The sequence below is a fragment of the Macaca mulatta genome, chromosome 11 (assembly GCF_049350105.2).
Source record: "Macaca mulatta isolate MMU2019108-1 chromosome 11, T2T-MMU8v2.0, whole genome shotgun sequence".
NCBI lineage: Eukaryota > Metazoa > Chordata > Mammalia > Primates > Cercopithecidae > Macaca > Macaca mulatta.
In genome coordinates this window covers 86056898-86069668 of record NC_133416.1, presented here as the reverse complement: position 1 = coordinate 86069668, position 12771 = coordinate 86056898, and the positions used below count along the sequence as shown (strand labels likewise).

At 35.1% G+C, this 12771-nt stretch overlaps 1 protein-coding gene across 2 annotated transcripts in view; it reads right to left on the bottom strand.

Moving 5' to 3' along the window:
• Positions 1-12258, bottom strand: part of SYT1 (synaptotagmin 1) — a 594417-nt gene extending 582159 nt beyond the window's left edge. For both annotated transcript variants that reach the window (XM_001084620.4, XM_015152348.3), the window contains exon 1: positions 11905-12258. The gene's annotated coding sequence lies outside the window, so the exon portion shown is untranslated. The remainder of the gene's footprint in view (positions 1-11904) is intronic.
• Between the last annotated feature and the right edge of the window lie 513 nt (positions 12259-12771).

Below are 12771 nucleotides of genomic sequence, written 5' to 3'. Positions count from 1 at the left end.
CCTTCATCTTCTGCTATGATTGTGAGGCCTCCCCACCCATGTAGAACTGTGAATCCGTTAAACCTCTTTCCGTTATAAGTTGCCCAGTCTCGGGTATGTCTTTATTAGCAGCCTGAGAACAGACTAATATACTCATTTGATAAATATTTTATAAAATATTCACTCCCTAATATCTTTCAGGTACTGAAGAGTCAGAGATGATAAAAATGTCATTGCAAAATTCAGAAAAACTTGCATTTAGTAGAGGAGCCAGGTGCATTTAAAAAATCAAAATATACTATATACACACATATATATACACACATATATATATAGTATAACATAAAATATTTAGGATACAAAGGAGCCTAACGGAGCACAGTAGTTTGGCAAAAAAAAAAAAAAAAAAAAAAAAACACCTCCATTTTCAAAACATGTTATTATCAGAATATAATGTCTATAGAGAGCATTAGGAGAAACAAAAGAGGGACATTTAAGATTGATGCTTTAATTATTACTTCATTACTGTGTAGCAGATTGAGTAGTATTGCAGTCTCACAAAAGTTAATATGCCTTTGTAAGCAACTGGTTTACTATCATATAGCGACTTAAGTAGACTTAGGTTATTGAGTTCTTGAAACCAGGATATGAGACTAGATAGAGGAAAAATAATTTCCGGTTAATGCACAAGACCTGTGTTGTCTAAGTGATAATCGACACAAAATGATTTGTTTCATTATGTTTTCAGTGTTTATTTACTTTTGTTTCAAAATCTAAATTAGAGTTTTGTAGGATATAATCAAAAATACACTCAAAAGGAAATTGCATTGAAAAATGTCATGAATGTGATAAAAAGTTAAGGTGTTGACTTAAATTTACAGGAACAATAAAACTGGAGTTAGGCCATGTATTTAATTTCTTTAGAAGTGAGGGGAAAGGGAAAGACTTATTAAGATTTAAGAAACAAAAGACATGCAGAAAGTGTCTAAGGAATATACAAAATAAAAGAAAAGCAGTTGCTCTTCTGAAGATAAAACTGGAAGATAAAAACATATATCTACAAGACACCTGAGAATACATTTGAAAAGTCAGAGTAAAAACAGTGTATATTCTGTGATTGTTGCCATAAAAAATGTAAGCATATGAACACAGACTGGAAACATATTACACGGAAATGAGACAGCATATATTTAAAGCATGGTAAGATTATACATGATTATACGGTTTTGAAAATTTCTTAATAATGTTTGCAGATTATTTTTAATTGAAATATTAAGGCAGGGCAAACACATAAAACCAGCATCTTTATACCTAAGTAGACCAAACTATTTCCCATTGTAGAGCTTCTGTACTGGTTGCTTCATTTGACCTCAGTGCTTTTCCCTGATAGTCATAGGGCTGGCTCCTTTACCTTTTAAGGCTCAACTTTTGGTTAATCACATTCCCCAGTATTGCTCTGTTTTATTTATTAGCTTATTTTATGATTTTTGTAGTATTTATTATATAAGAACCATAGCTATGTTTTGTTGTTGTTTTTAATGGTCTCTCTTCTTCCTTAGAATATAAGTTCCTACATGCAGGAAACCTGTGTACTATTTTTATTTCTGTATCCCCAGCATCCAAATGTTGCCTGGCATATAATAGGCACATCATCATGCTTACTGAAGAAATATATTATTCCCAAATATTTCCTCTTCAATTCAGGGTATAGCAAATATAAAAATGTATAATATATTTGTACCAATTGATAATGTTTAATCTGTAGCATATATAGGTTAAAACTTTATAAACTCCTTGAAATAAGCCCTCCTTCCTCACAAAACTAATAAAAGTTTGAAATTCTCATTTATACACAAGTGGCTCTGCAATTTGCTGTTCTTAGTTCTACTAAGCTAAATTTCTTCAAGTCCTATAAAGGACTTTCTTCTTATCTTTGCAATTAAGTGAATAAAGACTATCTACCCTTCTACATTAAAAAGTGAGGAAGCCAAAGAGAGTAAGGCAAGGACATAACTAGAATTAAATAACACTCAACTCAGTCGATAGCCTCTTATAGGTAGACTTTTCACACTGGTATGATCATACCAGTTGTTAAATTATTGAGTACTAGTGGTACAGTGGTGGGAAGGAGAATAGGCTTGGTTCTGACCACATGGTGTGAGTCCCCATATCCACCTCTGACTGAAGTCAGAATATTTCTGAACTTTACAGTCACATGAGCACCAAAATCCCTTTTCTTGCTTAAGCATTTTGAGTCAGGTGGCATTTTTACAAGTGGAAGAATTTCTGAGAATAAAAAAAGAGAAAGAGCAAAGGTGGTCAAATCTACCATATGGTAGTAACAGGGTACTAGACAATTTGCAAACATTATTGCATTTTCATTCCTTATTGAAGTTCACCATTCCAGAGTTGGCTATCTGAATCCAGCTCTCTAAGTTTCACACTTTTATCCTATTGCCGTCATGGTCATATCAACCTAACCTATAAAGTGGATCACTTTGCCTATCACTATTTAATCTTTTTTGAGTACCTCTACCTCTACCTCTTTGCCACTATCTATTCTCTTCTTCTGCCATTTATGAGTTTATTGATTGTGTGACTACCTATGTGTGACTACCTATGAGTGAGTATTGGCTCTGTAAATAGGTAGCTTGGGTTTAATTCTACATCTTACTACATAATGTGACCCTGGGAAGTTACCCAATTATTCTTTAAGTTACTCAATTATTCTTTTTCCACAACTTTCTCACTTAAAATTATGAACAAATTAGCACAAATCCCAAGGAGTTATTGAGAATATTAAATGGGATGAAGCATGGAAAGGACATAGAAAAGTGCCTGACATATTGTAAGAAACAATATGATTACCTGTATTCATTCAAATATCTCCATTAATACCTATCCTATGTTTCATATAATTTTGTATTCTTTCTATAGGCCATTCCCAACTATAAGTCCTGTTTTCTTCAATCAGATTAGCTATAAATACATTTATATTAATCCACATTGCAATGGTATGGCTATTCGCTATTGCTCCCAAATGTGTTTCTTAACGAAAGAATTGCCAACTGATAGACTTTACATTTGAATTGAATAATAATTGTGGTTTGGATATGTTCACTTAAAGCAGAATGTTTAATCATTCTTGGAATAGAAGATAAAAAGTATCAATAGATTCTTACAACTTCCATTAATGTTATGAGAAGGAACAGCAAGAAGATGTGTATGAATATCAATGAGGAGAATAATAAGAGGTAAGTTTGGAGAGCTAGTGATAAAGCTGCAATACTTATGATTCTAATCACTTCTCACTGCACCCTACTTGGTGGCTGGGAACTATGGAGTTTACAAATAAGAAAATAAATAAGATGACTTATCTAACATCACAGTGAAATAGCAATGACTAAAGGCCAACTTAGCCTAGTGACTCAAGCTTAGTGACTTTTCTTGTAGGTTACAAAAAATGTCCCTTGAATAATTTTACAACACAAACTCAACTTGTTTTGCAATTAAAGTCACAGAAGAAATGATAGCATATCAAATCTTTCTTATTTTTTCAGTGGGATAAATAAAGACTACATATCCTATACTCAACAATGATGTTAGATAAGCAAAGGCAAACTAGTTTTTACATATTAAGAGAATTACAAAACATGCTTTTTCCCCCTTTATTAAGTGCTGAGGCAGTAAGTTCCAATAGAAAAAAAATATAAGAGGCTTTCTAAATGTGTAATTGCAAGCAAGTAACAACACTTGAGTCTCCTTCATTGCATCTGTAAGAGAGAGAACCTCTTCGTTATCAACATCAAATAAGGAAATAAAATAAAAAAATATACAGTGCTGCACACCTGTCACGAAAACAAGAACTTATTATCATTGCAATGGCCAAATAGAAAATAAAGAAAAACATGCCAAATAGTACATGCCAGTTTTTTGGACTCTCAAACATTATTCTGTCTCTTTGCAAACAGTTATGGTTTAGAAATTATCAGCAAGCCAGCCTTTACATGCAAAATTTTAAAAACATTAAAATCATGACACATTCCATTTAAGTGTGCCAATTACATAAACAAATTAAAAGGCTGCTTCTTTATTTATCTATCTATATATTTTGTGAAGCTAACCTAAAATGTATACAAACTAAGAATTACATTTCTTGGTTGTTGAAACAAAATAAATCCAGCCGGTGAAGATTACTATCGGTCAAAAGGACTAAACCTTCATTTAGTGATTCTATAGGAAAATATTTCATTAAGATATGAAAAAAGAAAGGAAATACGAAAGAATAAAGAAAAGAAGGAAGAAGGGCAGAGTAGGAAGGGAATACACGAGAAAGGAATAAAATGCACAGAACGGAAGGGAACACAAAGGAATTCCTATATCATTCTTATAACCAGAGAACTGAACAAATCTTTTCTATTCAGGCTGTGAGTTGTAATATGCTTCAATGCATACAGGTCTAAAAGTCAAGAAATCAAGAGAAATAAAACTGTTGTTATGTGTTCAATATATAAATGATGAAACAGATTCTCAAAGGCATAACAGAACTTGTCTCATCCACTTTTGCCTGAAGGAGTCAGCTCTCTCTTGTCATTAATATTCATTCTGTGTTGTCTAAGAGTGGTTCAGAAAGTAAGATTCTCCAGAAAAAAAAAGTCATCGGAAACTTGTATATCAAGTACTTTTTTACAAAACAATTTAAAAGCAGGGCAGTTTTGTCAATTTAAGCGTATGTTGGCTTTGTACTGAAATGTCACTTTTTGAATTCTCAGGCTCAGATGTAGCTCAAGGTGAATGCTTGGCTTTTTAAATTTAACATTATAATTTAATAAAACTACTAAAAATAGGTATATTATTTGTAATGTCATATTGTTAACTAAGCTTTTCACAGAAGAATTTCCTGTACACAGACAGATAAAACCCTAGTACTTTCAGGCACAGAATGATCTGGTTTATACATATTTAAATATAAAAACGTGTGGCCTCGGATTCTGAACATTGGTTATAATAGAAGGGTGATGTTATGCTATTTATAGAAGAGGTCTCAGTGCTCTAGAAATATGCTCTAATGCCCAAAGGCTCACTTTATTCAGTCTTCAAATCTGATGAAAATGCTAGGGATTAGGCAGAAAGCCAGCCTTGTAAACTAGGATCTGGCAGACACTCCAAGTCAGAAACAGATTTCAATGCTGTGCTTCCTTGTCTTTCTGCTGAGAAACTGTGTCAACTTTTCTTTCTAATAATCTTGATAACTCAAAACCTGATTGCTAGAGCTCAACTATCCCTTAATAAGCTGTTATAGCACTTGTCCTTGCTTCAAAGGCCATTAAATCATTTGTCTAAAAACCTTTCTAGATAAGTTTTTTTTTTCCCCTCAAAAGTAAGCAGGTAGGCAGTTTCCATATTTCATAGGAGGGAAGCAAGGACCATACCCACTGTTTGTATGGCATGGGATACTGGAGACCAGCACATCATGAGGGAAAAAAGACACTCAATTAGCTCTTTCTCCTTCTCAAAGAGAGAGCAGACAATTCTAAATTGATATTTTAGTGAGTGCTGCCCGTTGCTGTGATGTTATCTTGTTGTTTACACTTGCAGAAACTCTCACATACAATTGTATCTGAAAAATACATTATTAATAATCCATCCGAAAAGCAAGCTTGTGTGTGATGTTTCATAATATCTAGAGATTTTGTAGAAAAACAAATTGTCAGTTATCTGGGATAATGACCATGAAGCGTGTGCTTATTTAAAGGCCTCCATCAACAAGACACAGATGGATTTTGAAAGTATGACTTGAAACTCTTTTTAAACAATCCTCTCAGCTTTATCCTCAGGTGTTAAGCTAAAAAAAATACCATACTGACTCATGGTTTAACAGCCTCATCTTTTGCTTGGATCACTTGTGAGTAAACAAAAGAAATTCCAAGAAAGAAAAGCTATTTCATAAATTATCCTAAAATTATATAAGATTCAGTATCGTATTTTAAAAGTGTTCACGTAAGTACAGCTCTGCATGTTTTGACCGAGTATTCATGTCCTTTTGCCTTCATGTTGAGGAAAAAATACGTCAAGGAATCTCAAAGCAGCAATCAGTCAATCCAAGTACCTGTTTCCTACCCACAGTAGGCATGGAGTGACATGCAATGAGGCTGGCCCAGAGGAAATGAGCCTCAAGTAAAACAAGAGGCTGTTCCCTGGAGGCCACATCACGAGAACTTTCACCAGAGTTTTCAGGTGGTTTGTCTGCTTTCCTTTCTATTCCCAAGGGACTGAAATGATGGCTGCTGTCAGGCAGCATGATAGAAGAGGACAGACAGGAGACTGTACTTCTCATGTAAGCAATTGCAAAATAAGAATGTTTACATTTCAAACTCTTCAAGTACGTTTGCATTTGAGTACATATGTGCACTTTATCTTTGATTTAGTAAATTATTTCAAAAGAAAAAGAAAACATTTATCTATCACAGGAAATAAGACATAATTACTTTTACTTATATAATACCCTTTGGCCAAAAAAAAAATTATATATATATATATGTGTGTGTGTGTGTGTGTGTGTGTGTGTGTGTGTGTGTGTATGTATATATATCTTGGAACTCTAAGCACTTTAAAATTATTAACAAAGCTACATTTCACAAGTACAGAAACAGGTTCTTTGAGGTAAGGTATTACCAAGTTTCAGTACCATACCTGGATTTAATTAAGTGGATATTTCAATTAGAAATTAATTTCTAACTGAGGCACTTAGCTAAATATCTTGTGTACAGTATTTGTGATTGGCGGAGCAAGGTTGCAAGCTAGTATCTGTGATGAAATGTTGTTCAACAGGGCTGTTATGAACTCTTGGAAATTATATCTTAACCAAGTAGTTTCACCAAATTCTTACACTAGTTTATAGGCCATTCCCATTCTACGTGGAAATTCCCCAGCTCTCATTTTGTACAAACAGCTAAGAAATAGAAGGCATGTTTTTTTATCTTCGTCTGCTTTATGATTTTCCAGAGCTCCTCTTTAACAAAATGCCTTTTTATATGTGTAAGTAATATGCTAAACATACTATATGTGAGACATTTATAGGAGTGACCAGTATGTTTCTTTGTATCTCCACGATAGCAGTAACCGAAAAAGATAAACTTTGACCTTTCATTTATTTTATTAGTAAAGTATGGAAATCAGCAATGAGAACTTGGGGTTTAAATAAACATAAAAATTAGAGCAATTATAGAAATAATTCTTTAAAATATCTGTTTTGCATTCGTCAAAGACATGCTAGAAAATGCATTTCTAACACTACTATAAATGTGTTATTTTACTTTAATGTAGGTTTTAATTTCTTTTGAAACTCTTAAATACTGTTTTTTTAAAAATAATGTAATGTAGATGCCATTTTAAAAGGAGGATTCTTTGCAATAGAATCTCTAATATTATATTTAAAATTGCAGAAATAGCATCTCTAGTGTTCACCATTTCTACAACATAGCAATGTATTTATTGTCCACTGTAAAGAAAAGTTTTCCTTTTTTAATAAAACAAAAGTAAATTTTATTGATAGAGACAGGAATTGATGGCATGCTCTCTTACTTGTAATAGGTAGCATACATTTGCACTGTAATTTTAAATAAGTTTATTTTGTATTGCTAGTACATATGAATAGAGTGATGTTCATATACCCAGCTACCACAGTTTATCTTATAGTCCATATAAAACTAGCTCCTCAAGAACACTCTTAAAATGACCAGCTGAAAGAAAAATGCTGGTTTTCTTTTTTTTCCTTTTTTCTTTTTAAATGTCACATTTCTGTTTAAGAAAATGGACACACTTAGTGGAGAAATGTAATCAAGTTTGCAAAAAGACTACGAAATAATGTTGATCATTTCTTGAGGAATTGAATGAAAACATATCAACCCACATTCTCTCACCCAATGCAATGATAATCATGCCATTCAATTACATAAAAAATTAAGAATGTTTACCTTAATGCAAATATTGAAAGAAATATCTGCCAAAAGCCTTAGAAAGACAGAAGTTTTATCAGCCATCATATCTAAATCATATGATTTCAACTTATTTGTTACCTGTATAAAGAAGTGCATCATCTTGTACTGAGAGTTTTTTCAAGCATGATACATATAAAAATCATTTCTGCCCAAAGTCATAGAACCCCATTTTTAAAGAAAAAAAATCTAGGCTCCCATTAATATTATCTCTGAGTATTCCCAGACTTAAAAGCATTCCCAAGACTCCGTCATCTTTCTTTAAATGGTACTTTGTACATGAATACCCCCTAGTTTCAGCAAATTATATTCTACTGTCCATGAGTTTCTAATCCTTCTTGAAAAAGTTACATAATTGTGGAATATATATATACACACAAACATATGCATATATATATATGTGTATATATATATACACACAAACATATGCATATATATATGTATATATATATACACACACACACACATCCTTAAATTCTAACCGAAATTATTATTTAGATTGCCATATATTTTGTCTCTGTTTAAATGGCTTTGGTCAATTTCAATGAAAAAAATTCAGCTAAAAGTCAGCCACGTCATGAATTGAACTTTTGGTATAAATAATATTTATGACAAATAAATTATTTAAAACTTTTAAAATATCACAACTACATCAGATATTTAATTTTTTAAAATATTATATTTTCAGCAGAATGCATGCAAGACCCATACCTACATTATACAATGACAGAAAGTCTAACTTTGATATGGATTTTTGGTAACAGTAGACAAAGATTTGCTCCATTATATAATCAAACTGTTTTACTTTCTTGTTGCCCCCAAATTACTTAATTATTACCATTAGGAAAATAAGTATTATGTTTCAATTTGGAATTAGTGATAGTTCATCTTGGCTGTTGCATAAACTGGAAATCATAAGAACTATATTTCAGGCTCGCATAATTGTCTACATTAAGTGTGTGTTCTTTAAGATTAGATGGTTCTGTTTTGGGAATTTACTCAAAATCAATTTAATATACTGACATCAAAAGTGATGAACTGATATTATGTTAATGGTGTTATTAGGCTAATGGGAAGTTCAAATTAACTTTCAGATTTCTAACATATTCTACATTTTATTTTATTAATCTTCCAGCTCATCTTGCATATAATTAATACAAGCATATAATTAATACTATTTTTTAGTTTTATTTTCAGTCTAATATGCAAATTGTATAAATACAATGTTATTCATTTTCATATTTCTTGATTAGAACTATCTGATAATTTGATCAGATGAAATAACTAATATTCTCCATTATAAAATGAAATTCAAAGCTACTCAGCAACAACTCTCAATCATGTGGCATTTTTTGTGAAATTAGTATTTTAGGATTTTCCCTGTGTCTTAGCAGTCTTCAATTATGACAAAAATACCTTAAGGCATAATTATCATGTTTACTCTGAAACATGAATGAGATTTACTAAAATATCCTGTCAAAGGGAGAAAAAAATAAAGACTGTATAAAATTGTGACATTAGACTGTTTTGTCGGATAACAGAACAAGAATTTCCTATAATGTATCATTTAAGGTCTCTCCACAATCCACTCACAATATATTGGAATTAGTTCTGATTTCCAATATATAGATATTGAATTTTTTAGAAGTATGTGAAAAACTACTGATATCCATCTTTTTAGATGTTATTTCTATAATTAACATTTGTAAAGAGTCATGAAAATAAATGTCACAAACCAAGCCTAAATTTTCACATATTCCTAAGACAGTGGAGAAATGAGACAACAAAATCTTATTTTTCTCACATGAAGTCAGCTGGCTTCCTTTTTGTACATCTTTTCGTGTCTAAACTTGTTAATTCAGTTGTACATACACATGAGGTAATTAAGTGATTGTTCCTTTGTCCTTGTAACCAAAAGGTGGCACCTCTAAAAACCAGAGTTAGCTTTCAACAGAGACAGTATTTTTTTTAAGTCATTTAAATGTCAAAGCCCTAGAAAGAGAATCCTTTTTCCTGACTTGGTAATTCTGCTTAGGTCGGAGGGATCATTGCCTCAAATGCAAAATGGTTTGGAAATAGTACACATTACGCTGATGGCAAATGAATCCAGCTCTTCTCTAAGTTGGTGTGTAAACTTATACATTAAAGATACATAGTGAAAAAATACTCTCTGAGATACAAATTAGTGTAGAAGGTCAGGCAGAGTTAGGATAGAAGATTCCCTTTTCTTATATCAAGTGGACTTCTAGAAAAAAAAAGTAAGACTGCATTTCCCCTTATACATAAAAATAAGTGTTTTGTATACTAACATCTGCTGATTTTTCTGTGTTCAGGTAAGACCCACTTGGAATGCTTTCCTATTACATCAAACGAGGCACTTCTCTATACCTCCTTCCATCTGACAGTACTATCGCTTCTCTGTCCCTGATGAATACTAAGAAAATAAAGCTTATATCCCCAATGATGGAATTAGAGACTGCTGAAGCTGCTGTAAAGGCTCTGTCCAACAAGTACCATTTACTTGACCTATTATGCAGGCAGCCAGGGGCATGTTGCTGTTTTGATATATTTTTCTTTCTTTTAACAAGACGTTACAAAAATGTTTTCCCCTTCAGGATTTTTAAAATTTAGGCTATCTTTCTAGCATTACTTTCTAAACTTTGTTCCAATACAGGAGGATTCTTGTCCAGCTGAGCCTCCATGTGCCTTCTAAAGGGAGTGCTGAAATTGTACAAACATCATGTTTACATCCATTAAATATCCTCCTATTAAAAGAAAATAAAGCCAGGCATAAGTTTGGTATCCAGACAATAAAATTCAAATAGATAGTAGAAAGGTAGAATAAAGTGAAAATTCATACACAAATGTAGCTTCCACACAAAAGTTAAACAGTTGCTTTATTTCACCAAAGGGTTAATACTGGAGAAAGTGAACATCAACATGTACACAAAGCTAACTAGAAGATTAGCTTTCTCAAAGTAGAAATCCAAGCCTCCCTATAAAACTGTTGTCCCTTGCAAATGTTTTGAAACTTTACATTTTTTGATCCCCCAACAACAGACCATACCAAGAAACCTCAGGAAAGTAATAATCTATTTTTAATTGTGTTTTTTTTCTTACTCAAGAAACCTTTCAAAGTTCAGATATTAACACTGATGTGCAATACCAAATTGTCAGTCCCACAGGACAGATGGAAACAGGAAAAGTCAGATGGTTGGCACTCAAAAGCAACAGCAATTAAGCAGTTGAAAGTGGGTTGGATTGTCGGTTTATTTTTGTTCCATTTGAACGAATCAAGTGAGAGACATAGTCTCTTGCAAGGAGGAAATCAAGTCAAACTTGACGCTTCCCCTCTCTGACAGCCCAAGCTGGTCGGCTTGTCTACTCCCCTTATTCAGTTTAATTGCTTTCTGTGCTCTGATTTTCGCAGAGATTGTATTCTATCTTGTTTACGCCCCAACCCACCCACCCCCATATCCCTCTCCCCAACAGAAAGAAATCTTTCTCCTTTCTTCACTCCCCCTCTTTCCTCTAAGAAAGGCAATCCTCTCCAGGAGGAGAAAGAAACCCTGTGCGTGCTTAGGGTGGGAGGAGGGCGAGAGGGGAGGTGTGGGAGAGAAAGAGAGAAAAGATTGAGATTGGGGGCGGGGGACAGAGGAGAGAGAACAAGAGAAGGAAAGAGGAAGCAAGAAGATGGGGGATGCCCAATATCAACTCCAAGCTCTAAATCACGGGCGCTGTGCAAAGTGCTTTTCCAGGAGATGCACATGTGGTCTCATATTTCTCACAATAGGCCACCCGGGGATCCCTCCCTAGGTCTCAGACTCCCACCACTAAAATCCAAGTGTATCGAGAAGAAAATCTTTGGGATGGATTCGAGCAGATAGGCACCGCCGAGGTGGCCGCGCCGCCAGTCCCGCTTCCTTACCTGGAGGGCGGACCGGGAGGTGGTGCCGGGTCTCAGTCCCCAGTGCTCTCCCGGCGTGGACCGGCGCGAGGCACACGCGTGCTCTCGCTGCCTCCGCTCTTGGAGGGGCAGCCTGCAACACAAAAGGGGTGTGTGGGTGTGGGTGTGTGGGAGGTTTTCCAGGGCCACCAGCTGGTCCCAGCTGGTCGCCCCCACCCTACACACACCCCTTCGGGGCGCCGAGCCCCCCTCTCGGCTGAGCACCACCCTGGGGGCTTGCCCGGGGTGCAGCCTCAAGTTGCCGCTGCTAACTGCTGCTGCCGCTGCCGCTGCTGCAGGAGGAGGTGGAAAGACACTGGGGGCAGTACTCGTTCTAAAGCATCCCCACACTGCAGCTTCTCCAGGAATCCCTCCAGTGAGGAGGCGGCCGCCCATCATCTCCCAGCCCTAGCATCCTGATTGGCTCCACCTCGGCTACGCTGCGCCAAGAAGCCAATCCCAGCACACTAATAATAGGTGGATCCGCTCAGCCAACATCTCCCATCCCAGTTCTGTTAGTGTCCCTCCATCCCCACAGCGGACAGGGACCTGGGAAGCGGGGTGGAGGCGGGTTGGGGGAGGGAGTGAAGTAAGAGGGGAACAGATGCCAAGGAGACACAATCAAGGGCATCCGATAAAACCTCTGGGTAGACTCAAGAATGCCCCAAAACCTGTTCAGCAAGCCATATGCACAGGAGAAAGAGAGCGAGCATAATACAAAGCTTTTTTTTTTTTTTTTTTTTTTTTTTACTTTCAATCAAAACCTGCCCTGATACTGAGCATGCCCAGACTGCAACAGCGACCTAGGAGTTTCGACGTGTGTGGGTTTGCCAGCTGTAGGTTTTTGAA